Source organism: Anomaloglossus baeobatrachus, chromosome 4 (genome assembly GCF_048569485.1).
Source record: "Anomaloglossus baeobatrachus isolate aAnoBae1 chromosome 4, aAnoBae1.hap1, whole genome shotgun sequence".
NCBI classification, from domain to species: Eukaryota; Metazoa; Chordata; class Amphibia; order Anura; family Aromobatidae; genus Anomaloglossus; species Anomaloglossus baeobatrachus.
This window is the reverse complement of record NC_134356.1, coordinates 64,445,104-64,459,590: the sequence shown is the minus strand read 5'-3', so window position 1 is coordinate 64,459,590 and position 14,487 is coordinate 64,445,104.

The window sequence follows — 14,487 nt, the reverse complement described above, 5'->3', positions numbered from 1 at the left end:
GCGCACAATATCGTTAGGAGCCGTCACACGGACTTACCTGCCTAGCGACGTCACTGTGGCAGGCAAACTGCCTCCTTTCTAAGGGGGCTATTATTGCGGCGTCACAAAGCGGCCACCCAATAGAAGCGGAGGGGCGGAGATGAGGGGGCGAAACATCCCGCCCACCTCCTTTATACCTCATTGCCGGCGGCCACAGGTAAGCTGTAGTTCGTCGTTCCTGAGGTGTCACACGTAGCGATGTGTGCTTCCGCAGGAACGACGAACAACCTGTGTCCTCAACAATCAATGATTTTTTTTAAAACAAACGACGTGTCAATGATGGACGATTTGGTGAGTATTTTCCATCGTTAATGGTCGCTCGTTGGTGTCACACGCAACGACGTTGCTAATGATGCCGGATGTGCGTCACAGAATCCGTGACCCCGGCGATATATTGTTAGTTACGTCGCTGCGTGTAACGGGGCCTTAAGGTGCGGTACCAGACGGGCTGATGGATAAAACCAAGGAAAGAGTTTATTGTGGGGAAGTTACGTACACAGGCTGCAAAGCAGCAGGGAAAGTGGGGTACTGATTAGGTGGGCATAAACGCACAATAAGCAATTGAACTCTCTAGCTGAGGCGATGTGCTCTGTTGGCCCAACTATCACAATAGTCAACAATATGGATACAACAGATTAACAATACATAAATAAAGGAGTTTCTTCTACTCTATCCGCTACCCTCATTGGTCTCTCCTAACGGGACCATAAAGATACCACACTCTAGCTACAGAGGCCTATACTATTACCTAACCCAGGGGTCCCCAACTCCAGTCCTCAAGGGCCACCAACAGTGCATGTTTTCTGGATTTCCTTAGCATTGCATTGCTGTTGAAATCATCACCTGTGCAGGTGATTAAATTATCATCTGTGCAATACTAAGGAAACCCTGAAAACACGCACTGTTGGTGGCCCTTGAGGACTGGAGTTGCACCCGGGTGCAGACCCGTGGCACTGTCCGGAAGACTTGTCCCCTCTTAGAACAAGTGGTAAATAGGTTCACACTTCTTTGGAAATGGACAAAAAGGCTTTTCTTCCCTTGGAATATGGGCCAGCTGGGCTCATCCAGGTGACGTCTTCTACCAGGTTGGGTACCGACTCTCTCAGGCGTCCCTCTCAGGCTGTGCGCTGACTGTTCTTTCACTTCCCTTTTCTTACCGCACTTTTTCCTTGGTCACACCAAATACACAACAAACAGAAGGGAAGGCACGGGACAATCCATTGTGCTAAGCAGAGGAGCTTTGTAGCTTAAAGTTACAGTAAAACAAAGTACTTAGTAGAGGTTACACCCCCTACAAGGGCACTATGGTGGGCATGGCCAGTGAGAGAATAGGAGGTGACATTGTTGTGATGATATTGTATTTGGCACTGTCTGAAGAACAAAGTGGCCAATGTATTAGGCGCATTATGCCTGGCATTTTCTGTCTCTTATAGGGGCACTGTAGCCGGCATTGTTGTGAACCTGTCAAGGTTAGAACTCTGTTTAACGCAGTTTAAGAGGGCATTGTCACTGGCATTATTAAGGGAATAATTGTATCTGCTCCAGGTCATGTGGCTCTGTTTTGGCAATGTTGAATAATGTTGTGGCTGACAACACTTGTGGACCCTCTGGTTGTCAAGGAGAACTTGTAGATGCTCCGTTACACAGATACCGTGGCTCATGCCATTAGGGGGTGTTGTGATTGGCATTGTTAAAGGGCAATGTTCTAGCACTTTAAGGGAAATCATTGTGGAATACTGTGCTTCAGGTGCATTGTGACTGGCAGTGTTAAGGAGGAAAATTATGGCTGCTATTGAATTAGCGGCACTATGGCTGGGATGTAATGGAGAACATTATATCTGATACTTTATTGAGGACATTGCAGTTGACACTGTCGGAGAACTGTAGGTGTCACTGTTACAAGGACATTACATCTGTCAACTATTTTATAAGTGTCACTGCTGTGTTTGTCACAGTCATTGCGAGAATTGCAGTTAAATCTATTTAGAGGGCAGAGTAGCTAACATTATCATCAATACAATCATATTTGACCCTGTAATAGGAGCACTGGTGCCAGCATTGTGTCACAGCTTGACTGCAGGTGTCATGCCAGGTACAAGAGGACTCCTGGTGAATGGCAAAACACAGAGGGAACACCAGGGTAGTTATTCAACAGAAGGTCCTGGCACTAAGAAGAGTGGAGCGGGGTCACCTCCTAACGCTCACCTGATGCTGATCCTCGCTCTTCCTAACATCCCTAGATGGGTCCTTTCCCCATGTACCGTCCCGTGCCAAGGCTCTCGCTAGCACTGAACTCACCCTGACTAGTGAAGGCCAGTGAGACGCTAATCTAGTCACTGCAGTAAGACAACACGAGACAGGTAAGACAAACAGGTGGGGAAAGACACAACAAGTAACACTCCACAGCCTCTCCAGCAGGAACTTCTCAGCTGCAACAGAAGCAACACCTCAGTTTCTCCAGAGACTGGCAGCTTCAAAGTGGACAACATAGATATGAGCTATAGCCAGCATAGGGAGGAGTGAGGAGCAGATATTTATAGCAGAAGGGAGTGACTACAGCTAAGCTTAGAACTACCTGTTAGATCACTGCAAGATAGAAGTGCACCTTAACTCCTTTAGTACCGGATGCAATTAAATATGCTCACAACTCAGGGTAAATGACAAGCGGGCACTAAAGCAGATCTGCTATATGCTGTGATCTTCTGATCCCAGATCTCCTACTACCCTCCCCCCCGAGATCATATCAAGCCATGGCATTCTTGTGACACATTGGTTGCATTGACCCTGTCTGTGGTCACTGTGGCTGGTATTATCTGGGAGAACATTTTAGCTGCTCCTGTTATCATGGCACTGGGCCTGCCATTGTTAGACAGCATTGTTCCTGCTACTATCATGGAAAGAATTTGTGACTGGCACTGTCATAAGAAAATGTAGCTATTATTTTAATTCACAACTCAGCTCCACTGGACCTGTAAGAAGATAATTATTTATGAAGTTCACACTACCTATTTTTTTTATTTTTTATTATTATTAAAAAAATAAATAAATAAATGTTCTGCAGCAGCTGAGGCATGCAATACATGGAATAATGTAGCCCTATAATAAATTATTGAGAAAATTAGAATTTACAGAAGAGTCCTGTGACCTTTACACAACTGCCAGGCTACCATCACAAAACTCTGAGCGATTTCTAATATTCTGAGTATTTACATTGGGGAGTAAATGATCCCACGTATAATATACTATAGAGTAGGTACTGTTGTGTGGGGCATACAAAATAGCTGACGGGTTTAACAATACAAGTTTCAATACAGTAGTGCTCAGGGACACGGAGGCAGAAAAGGGCCCCTGTGCAAGAACAATATATGGACCCTTGCATGCTATTGCTCATCATATTGCACCTGCCTTGGAGGTGGATGTGAGCCCCTGACATATAGGGCTCGTGTACAACTGCACAGTTTGCACCAATGATACGCCCGCTCCTCGTAGAGCTGATAAACCCTTCACTCTAATGTATTTTATATACTGTAGCTTAATCTTACACCAAAGAAGTTGAGCTGGGATTGCCACCATACACTATATGGATAAAAACATTGTCACAAATCCTTTTCAATCAGTCCCATTGGCAACATCTTGCCCTTCACCATGCCGTCTACCTTAACCACTTCGTCCCCGGGCGATCTTCCGTTTTTTTCGTTTTTTGCTCCCAATTTTCCGAGACCCATAACTTTTTTATTTTTCTTTCAATCTTGCCATATGAGGGCTTGTTTTTTGCAAGAGGAGTTGAACTTTTAAATGAGTTTTTTCCATATAGAGTACTGAAAAACAGCAAAAAATTCCAAGTGTGGAAAAATTGCAAAAAAAGTGCAATTGCACAATTGTTTTTGGGATATTTTATTCACCACGTTCACTATATGGTAAAACTGATGTGCCGGTGTGATGTCTCACGTTGGTACGAGCTTGTAGACCCCAAACATATATAGGTTTACTTTTATCCAAAGGGTTAAAAAGAAATTCAGAAGTGTGTCCAAAAAAAGTGGCACACTTTTTGTGCCATTTTTTATGACCCGTAGCATTCTCATTTTTTGGGATATGGGTCTCAGTGATGACAAATTATTTGTATCTCAAGCTGATGTTTTTGATGGTACAATTTTCGCACAGATGCTATATTTTGATCGCCTGTTATTGCATTTTGTGGAAAAAAATATTTTCCACTACGTCGTTTACTGATAAGGTTAATTGATTTTATATTTTGATAGTTCAGACATTTCTGAACGTGGTGATGCCAAATATGTGTATATTTTTTAATTTTTGAACTGTTTAATTTTCAATAGGGTGAATGGGGGTGATTTGAACTTTTAGCTTTTTTTAATTTTTTGAAAACACTTTTTTTCACTTTTTTTTATTTTACTAGTCCCCCTAGGAGACTAAAAGGATCAGAAGTCTGATAGCTGGTTCATTTCTGTTGATCAGAACTGCACATCTCTGATCAGCAGAAATTAAGCATTCCTGTTAGACCCACAACACACATCCGTTTTTTTTGTACGTGTGCGGTACGTATTTGCACGTACCAGAGACACGGAGACCCATGTTATTCAATGGTAGATGGCACACACACGTAAAATCACACGGAACGTGTGTCCGTGTGGTAAGTACATGTGTGCGCTTTTCTACACGGACGACATGTCCATTTTTGGCCGGCAGCACGCAGACACAGACCCGCTTTAGTCTATGGGTCCGTGCCTGCACGGACCGCACACGGAGTATGTCCGTGTTCAGCACGTATTGTCCGTGTCTGTTTTTCATCACAAAATCTGAAACACTTGTTACCAATCTATCAGGTCAATTGATGGCCATTAATTTTGTCGCCAAACATACATTTCCTGTCTCATTTGCACGCCAGACAGCAGCTGGGCACCTGTCCTTTCACTGCAGGGGAACTTTGAGCACAGAGAACAACACAGGTACTGAACATGGCGCCCAGTATCGATACAGAGAGGCTGATTGGAGAAGTAGAGAGGCATCCAGAGCTGTGGGACACACGTGTTGATGGCTATCATGACAGGTTAGTGGTGGAACGAGCATGGATGTCTGTGGCAGAACTAGTGTGCCCTAGGAATGGATGGTCTCAATGTACCCCTGGAAGGAAAAATAGATATGGTAAGTACAGATATTTGCATTACTTCTGTCTTTACCTACATGTGCTCATTCTGTAGGCAGATTATATCCATATTTGTATAGTTTGTTTGGCATGTATTAATGGGCCAGACTCATTTTGAGCTACACTGGAGACTCACAAACAGGATAGTGTAGTTTTTTGGCCTTTTGAACTATTCATTGCAGTTTTCTAGTGATGTCAGCATGTGTATATGTCGCGGGCAGAGGAGGGGACGCCGTGCTCACCCTACTGCTCGGGTCCGGCTGCCGCTGCTGCTGCGGCCTCTGCTGCTCGGTGGCTCGAGCGATGGGCCGGATCCCGGGGACTCGAGCGGCGCTCCTCGCCCGTGAGAGAAAGGGGATTGGGATTTGGGATAGTTTATTGTCCGTGACGCCACCCACGGTTGTGGTGATTGAATGTACACCACCGCTGCTTTGTTTGGGGGAGCCCGGGAGTGATGGTACGGAGCAGCCAGTTGTTGATTTCCCCCTCCGTGGGTAGGGGTCTTGGTGCTCCCGGGGCCCGGTGATGGGATTGGAATGGTGGACAGGCGGGGATGGGGCCTGTGGAGGTGCAGGGGCGCAGGGTCAGCGCTGTGCCGCACGGCATGGAGGTACTCACTCAGCCAGTAAACACGACACAGTTCTCGGTAAACAAACGGCTGGTTAGACGGGTCCCTCGGACGGTTCACGGTGCTGATGTTCCCTGCAGTTAGCGGTGACGGTCTCTTCCCTGCATCTATGAAAGTCTCTTTGGTAGCGATGGGTCCCCACCGGTAACCCGCTCCCCAGCTTGGATATGAGCCGGAGGAGCTCCACTCTTGCCCGCAGGCGCTGGCCCTGGGAAACTGGTGCCTTGGCGGTGGCGGTGTCTCCCCTTAACGGTTGGACTGTTGCCTTCAAACGGGACTTGGTTGTTGGGAGACAGTCGTCCCCTTTACTGACGGATTTGGCAAATTCGGCGACTCCTAGCCTTGCCGGGATCCGAAAGGCCCCTGCCCTGGTGCTGACTAATCTTCGTATACTGCTCCGGTACCGCCGGGTCACCACCCGTCCACGGTCCTTTCGGCAACCTCCAATCAGTCTCGCCTGCAGACGGTCACCGCCGTCTGCCAACCTTGCTGTCTCAGTCCGGGGCACACACCTGGACCAACTTCAGGCTTGCTTAACTGTTTTTTTTTACTTCTTTACACTTCTTACAAACTCCTCTTCTATGCTCCACTACTTCTTCATTTCCTTCTACCTCTTCCTCCTAAACTGCACTGCCTGGCTCTCCCGCCTCCAGGGCTGTGAACTCCTCGGTGGGCGGAGCCAACCGCCTGGCCCACCCCCTGGTGTGGACACCAGCCCCTGGAGGAAGGCAACAAGGATTTTAGTTTTGACCTTGTGTGTACCTGCAGGGAATGTGGGGTGCGTGTGGTGTTGTGACCTGTGACCCCTGGCTTGCCCAGGGCGTCACATTCCCCCTTAGAAAAACGCAGACCGTCCTCCGGCTGCCCGTCCAACACCGGTTTTATTTTCCTTTTTGTTTTCTGTAAAGATAAGAAAAACGGTAACATATTTACAGTTTATGGCATCATCCCACATCGGGAGGTTCAGTGCTTAAACGTTGCAAACATTAAAACGGTTAACGGTTACGGTCTCCGCTCTCTCCCACCCAAGTAACCTGGCCCTGATGCTGCCCCTAAAACCCAGGCAGCACCCCTTGACCCCAGTCCAGCACAAGTTACCCGAGCGGGATCTGTCCTTCCCCTCCAGAGGGTAGCCACCGGTTCCTGTGGTAGCTGGGCCCCAGCCTGCTCTGCTGTGGGCCCTCCCTCCAACCTGCCTCTCCGGAGGCAGCAATTGCGGAAACGGTAACGGTAACACAACTTATTTACAAGCCACTAGCGTCTGTGGTTGCCCTGCAAGTTCATGGGCTTGTCCATAAGGAGTCCCTTATGCAAAACTTTTCAACGGTCCCCGCGGGGACAACGGTGCCGGCAACGGCCGGTTTCAAATCACGGTAAATCAGGTGACTGTTCGGTTATCAATTCTTCATTTTCACAAAAACTTCAAACAAACACAGTAGTGGTCCCAACGGGGACTGGACAACGGTGCTCCGCTGCCATTACTGGGCATTTTCGTCCTCCTCACCCGGCTCGGGGTGGAAGAACACGGGCACCAGCCCCTCCAATGCATAGCAAGCACGACGTGGAAGGGCCGCTCGATATCCGTTGTTTCCACTTCGGGGAACATACGTGGCCTCCATGCCATGCAGGGCAGTGACCCCCTCATCCTCCTCCGAAACGGGTTCGGTATCAGGCCCAGAGCCACCATCGTCTGTCCCTGCATCAGGCGGGTTGCCGCCAGCTGCCACAACTTCCAGTCTTGCCACTCTTTCTGCCACGGTCACAGAGGGGTATACGCCCGACGGGCCAGACGCAGTGCGATGCACGAGCAGGGAGGACGGAGGCGGCGTGGGGGCCAGGGGTAGACCGGGTCCCTCGGCCGCAGCGGCCGGTCCCTTGGGGACACAGGGGCGTGGGTCACTCACCAGCTCCTCCATCATGGCCTCCATTCCATACACTCGTGCAACAGCAGCTATCGCCTCCACCTCTGCGGTCCACTGCTCCATCAGTCTGCAGATCTGGCTCCGGTAGTGATGGCAGATCCCCGCCGTCCGGGCCCTCAGCCATGCCGCTGTTCCGGGCACCAGCTCGGTAGCCTCCGCATAACTAGGTGGGGCGGACATTCCTTGCCAGGGTCGGCGGACTGTGGGGGTCTCAGCGTTTTTGCTCGTACCGCCACCTTCACATGCATCCAGCCGCCATCGCGTCCCCCTTAGCTTCTTTTCGGCCCCTCCTCTATTGGGGCGGGGTTTTGGCCTTCGCGCCTCTGCTACTCGAGAAGACGCTCAAGCGGGAACCTTTCGCGCCAAAGATGGCGACTTCTGAAATTTTTCAGCCGGATACCTCCGGCGGTCACAAGGCGCACCTCTACCCAACGGCAGAGCGGTAAGATCCTGTTCGTGACGCCAAGTTGTTGCGGGCGGAGGAGGGGACGCCGCGCTCTCCCTACTGCTCGGGTCCGGCTGCCGCTGCTGTTGCGGCCTCTGCTGCTCGGTGGCTCGAGCGATGGGCCGGATCCCGGGGACTCGAGCGGCGCTCCTCGCCCGTGAGTGAAAGGGGATTGGGATTTGGGATAATTTATTGTCCGTGACGCCACCCACGGTTGTGGTGATTGAATGTACACCACCGCTGCTCTGTTTGGGGGAGCCCGGGAGTGATGGTACGGAGCAGCCAGTTGTTGATTTGCCCCTCCGTGGGTAGGGGTCTTGGTGCTCCCGGGGCCCGGTGATGGGATTGGAATGGTGGACAGGCGGGGATGGGGCCTGTGGAGGTGCAGGGGCGCAGGGGCAGCGCTGTGCTGCACGGCATGGAGGTACTCACTCAGCCAGTAAACACGACACAGTTCTCGGTAAACAAACGGCTGGTTGGACGGGTCCCTCGGACGGTTCACGGTGCTGATGTTCCCTGCAGTTAGCGGTGACTGTCTCTTCCCTGCACCTATGAAAGTCTCTTTGGTAGCGATGGGTCCCCACTGGTAACCTGCTCCCCAGCTTGGATATGAGCCGGAGGAGCTCCACTCTTGCCCGCAGGCGCTGGCCCTGGGAAACTGGTGCCTTGGCGGTGGCGGTGTCTCCCCTTAACGGTTGGACTGTTGCCTTCAAACGGGACTTGGTTGTTGGGAGACAGTCGTCCCCTTTACTGACGGATTTGGCAAATTCGGCGACTCCTAGCCTTGCCGGGATCCGAAAGGCTCCTGCCCTGGTGCTGACTAATCTTCGTATACCGCTCCGGTACCGCCGGGTCACCACCCGTCCACGGTCCTTTCGGCAACCTCCAATCAGGCTCGCCTGCAGACGGTCACCGCCGTCTGCCAACCTTGCTGTCTCAGTCCGGGGCACATACCCGGACCAACTTCAAGCTTGCTTAACTGTTTCTTTTTACTTCTTTACTCTTCTTACAAACTCCTCTCCTATGCTCCATTACTCATTCACTTCCTTCTACCTCTTCCTCCTAAACTGCACTGCCTGGTTCTCCCGCCTCCAGGGCTGTGAACTCCTCGGTGGGCGGAGCCAACCACCTGGCCCTCCCCCTGGTGTGGACACCAGCCCCTGGAGGAAGGCAACAAGGATTTTAGTTTTGACCTTGTGTGTACCTGCAGGGAATGTGGGGTCCGTGTGGTGTTGTGACCTGTGACCCCTGGCTTGCCCAGGGCGTCACATATATGTGGTCTGCAAAGCATTTTATGCATGTACAAAAGGCATTTCAGGGTGGTCAAGCAACAATTAAACATGTTTGATTTATATTTTTGTTTTCAATTTTGTGCTATTTCTATTGTAAATGTGCTGTGAAATGTCTATACATTTTGAGTTGTATTTTCATGTTTGGTTTATTATGCATGTCCCTTGGTGTCACCATGTCTGGAGTGGTAACAGTAATGTGTAGTGTATAATGGAAAATCTTTGAGGAACATATGGCACTTCATGGGTTTATAGACATTTTGTTTCTCATGGCTTACTGAAGGTTTTTTTTTTATTTTTGTAAGTAAAAAAGGAGATAAATGATTATACAGTGGTTTAATCTTTTTACTGGAGATCTTGTTTACTTTGTCATGCTTATTGTGTTATTATGTCACTATATGAGTGTCATGGGTTGTTGTTTTCATACACATGGATGTGTGTTCCAATTTATTTAAATTGCTGCAATACAAGAATAATGTTTTATTTTTTTTATTGTTCAATTGTTATAATTTGGGACCTTATTATACAATTTTTTGTTTTTAAACAGTGGATCTTGTTAAATGGCGATGGCGCTCAGCACGTGACCAGTTCAGAAGAGAATATAACCCAGTGGCGACCACAGCTGCCGCAGCCAAAAAGAAAAAATATGTCCATTATGAAAGACTCACCTTCCTCATGCCCATTATGGAAGTACCAAAGTAAGTTTAAACCATTACATCACATGGTGTTTTTTTTTTAAATGCACACATTAATTGTTTTTTTTTTTTCTTTCTTCAAAGTACAGAGGATAATCTAGAAGATAGTGAGGAAGCCCAGTCAGCAGTATTAACAGCGACCTCTGCTTCCGAGATGGAGCCAACCTCATATCAACCTCCACCAATCCCCAACACCAGCCAGCCAGACGCAGAAGAAATGTCCTCTGATTTGGGTTTGGGAACAAGTCAATCCACTAATGTAATTCCAGGCCAGTCTACAGGGCAACAAAGTGGCCCTTCACCAGTTCTTGCAGAGAGTAGTCCACAGCAACATGCAGGCACACAGCCAAGAATAACAACTAATACCATGCGCACAGTAGCCCAATCTATCCGTGGTCGCAGACATAGGCGTTGTGAAGATTTACGTTCCCTGCCAGATATCATTGATACCAGAATAATGCACATGATGAATTCACTGATACCAGAGAGTGATTGTGAGAGATTTTGCCACTCCCTTTCTCCCTCTCTTGCATTGGTTCATGCTGATAGGCAGGACAGATTGAGGGCGTCCTTAATAACACTAATATCTGCTACCCAACGTGTGCCAGAACCCATATATTGTTTTGAAGTGATAGTGCAATGGAGAGCTAATCCACGTGGTCCACACACAAACACAACCCAACAAACTGTGGAAACCCAAACTGATGAACATTACTCTAATTTTCAACTAAATTCTGTAGTGCAACAAACACATATACAGTGTCTATCTTCTTCTATGGGAATTGATGTACAAATTAGGCCAACAATTGTCCCACACCAAACAGGTACATTAATGACACATAGGCCATCTCAACAGCCATCATTTGTCCCACAAGTACCCCAACAGACACCAATGCAAACCTCTTTTAACTATCCTAGTATTGTTAGTAATGTTCATAGACTACCTCAAATGTTTCAACAACCAACAGCCTACCATGTTCCTAATAATCTACAACAACAGTACTTTCAACATCAGACTTACCCAACTAACTTCACATACACACATACTCAGCCTCTTCCAACACATCAATATGTACCACCTACACTTGGTCTCCCATCTGCTCAAACAACTGCATCATTATTTGTTCCAAGTACAACAACTGTTACTAGTGGAAACACTGATCAGTCACTCACTACAACATCTAGTGTTGTGCAGCAAACAAATTCTGTAGGTGTCAATGCAATGGAGACTACACAGGAAAGCATCACTAGCCTAGAGGATTTAGTTGAATCATAATGTGATATTGTATGTATTATTTTACATTTTGGTATGTTTTCTAGGGTATTGCTGGTCGGAAAACATTTCAAAATGTAACACATTACTTACTCTATATGCATGGGGTCATATTTGTGTTTTCCTTTCCAAAGATTCAATAAAAATTACTCTATCACTTCAAAAACATAACCTGCCTGTTAGAATGTTGCCTTGCTCTGGACATGTTGTTTGGACCATCCATTAGAAAAAACTGGGTTTAGGGAAAAAATGCATGCACATAAACTACTACACTAACATTCAGACACCTTTATTAATAAAAATCCAGCCACTATGCAGTATCTGCATATGGACTGGTCCCATACTTGTATTCCAATAGTGTCAAACAAATTATGTTTGCGTGACATTATTGCATAATAAAGTATGGTGTTTTGTATGGGCTAATGTCCCTGACAAAATTCTGTAAAAAAAATAATAGAATACAGGGTGTTTTGCAAAAGATAACAGACATACATAGGTTCAATAAAAAATGTGGACTATTTTTTTCAAATCCAATTTGCCATATTTTTATTAGTCATGTACATTCAGTAGTACTGTTACTTACAAAACAAAAATTCCTGATTTTATAGCAATAAAGTTAAATGACAATAGCTTATTGGGACCACAAACACAACCAACCAACAAAAAAACCCCACAAATTATACCTATGTATGGTCATTTTCTCTTTTGTATTACATATGCGTTTGTGATTATGTAACCAAGTGATAAAAAACTATAACAATGTCAAATTTATACATGACTATGGCAATTTAAACTAAAATAATCTTTAAACTGATTCTTCACTTGTAGACCAGAAGTGGACACATTGGTTCTAACACTACCATTCTTTAAAAATGGTGCATTTAAAGCTGGCAACTCCTCAATGTCTTCGTCATTGCTTTCATGTAATCTACAGTAATTATGCAACACTACTGTAGCTTTAATGACAGCCTTGACGGTGGTTGGTTGGAGTTGGATGGTGGTTTGATAAATGCGCCATCTTGAGGCCAAAATGCCAAAGGCACGTTCAACATAGCAACGTGCTCTGGCCAATTTGCTATTAAATAGGGCTTTTGATCTGTCCAGCCCCCTTCTGGGATATGGACGTATTAAATGCCTAGACAATGCAAACCCCTGATCTGCAACCATGACAAAAGGAACAATAGGGCCATTAGTACCAGGTAATGGTCTTGCTGCAGGCAAACTTAAACTATCAGACATTAATCGTCTTGCTAAACGTGAGCTTCTGAAAATGCGTGCATCTGAGGCACTGCCATAAGCCCCAATATCAGCAAATAAAAAGCAGTAGTTTGTATCTACCATGGCCAAAATAACTACAGAAAAAAACTTATGATAATTAAAATATCTTGATGCAGAGTTAGTTGGTTTCTTCACTCTAATGGGTTTTCTGTCAATGGCGCCAATACAATTAGGGAAAGCTGTTTTCTCCAAAAATTCTTCTGAAATGTGCATCCATTCCTGTGTTGAAGGCAGCTGCATGACATGATGCCTAAGGGTCTCCCATAGCACAGTGCAGGTATGCAGGATAATCTTGCCAATTGTAGACCTTCCCATTAAGAATTCGAAATGTAGACTGCTGATGGATTGCCCAGTTGCCAGGTAACTGAAATAGAATTAAAACATGACATTACTTTGACTATTCATGAAAGTTGTTTTTCAAAACAAATATTTGTGTCATCCAATGACTGGCGAGATACTGTGTATGACTATTATTTTATTGCTTTTGTTGGAAAAACATATGTGTTGATATTTACTTTCCATATTGGAAAAATAATTACTTTTCTGTTTAATAAACAAGATTGTTTGATTTATGACTCTTGTTTCTTTAATTTTGGTAGAAATAGAATGGTAGATGTGAGCACTCAGATCATATTTTAAGATTACAATGAGGTTATGTGATCTATATAAATTTTCAGCAAAACAAATACCTAAATTTAAAATTACATAATTTCTACAAAATGTTGCCTTTGAGATTTAGCATGTATTTCAAAATAACAGATAAAGCATGAGTATACATGACAACACCTACCGTAAAGTCACCAACAGTCGTTCCTCTGGGGAGATGCTGAGGCGCATACAGGTATCCTGATGCTTCAAACGATGGTACACAAGGCCAAGGATGTTGTCAAATGAATTCATGGTGAGATGGCAGTAGGCTTGGAATTTTGGTGGAAATTTCCGCGTTTCGCCATAGAGAATATTAAAATGCCCATGTGTTTTCCTGAGCTTCACAAGGGGGTGAATCCACATCCTTCTCTCCAGTGGTGGCTCTTCTTCAATCATATGTCGCCTAACCCCAAATCTCCTAGATATCAACCAGAGCAAATACATGGTTGCTTCATTGGAGAGAGACATTTTAGAGTGTGTATAATGTGAGAATGAGCTCAGAAGCCATGTTTTTAAAGGTTTTTTAAGCAAACTAACCAAATTGGGTAGTTAATTGACCAATTTAACACACCAGGAGCACATAATGATGGGCTTACAAGGTTATTTGTGTGAAAATACGGATCTGAAAAAACGGACTGCACACGGACTGCACACGTACGTATTTTATATTAATACGGACATTCCACATGCACACACGGCTCGCATACACCATCACACAGATGCCATACGTACCGGAGAAACGCCCATAAAAAACGGAACATGGACCGTGAGACACGTACGTTTTTTTTTGCAGAAGTGTGTTTTAGGCCTTAGAGCCGCTGCTCTGTCGGTTGTAACAGGAAAGGAGGAATGGATAGAAAGAATGAATGGAAGAAATGGAAAGAAGGGAAAGGAGATTTCCCCACCGTGGCAATTTAAATTGTGATGTCATATTTTGACAGTGAGATCTAAGGCGTTAACAGATCTGCGATCCGCCTGCGCCTGTAAGCCACACATGTCTGCTGTTCAAATCAGCAGACATGTGCGGGGATCGCTACCGGCTCACCGCAGCAGCCGGCGGTGATTATCCCTTCATGATTTAGGACGTACCGGTACGTCCTTAGTCATGA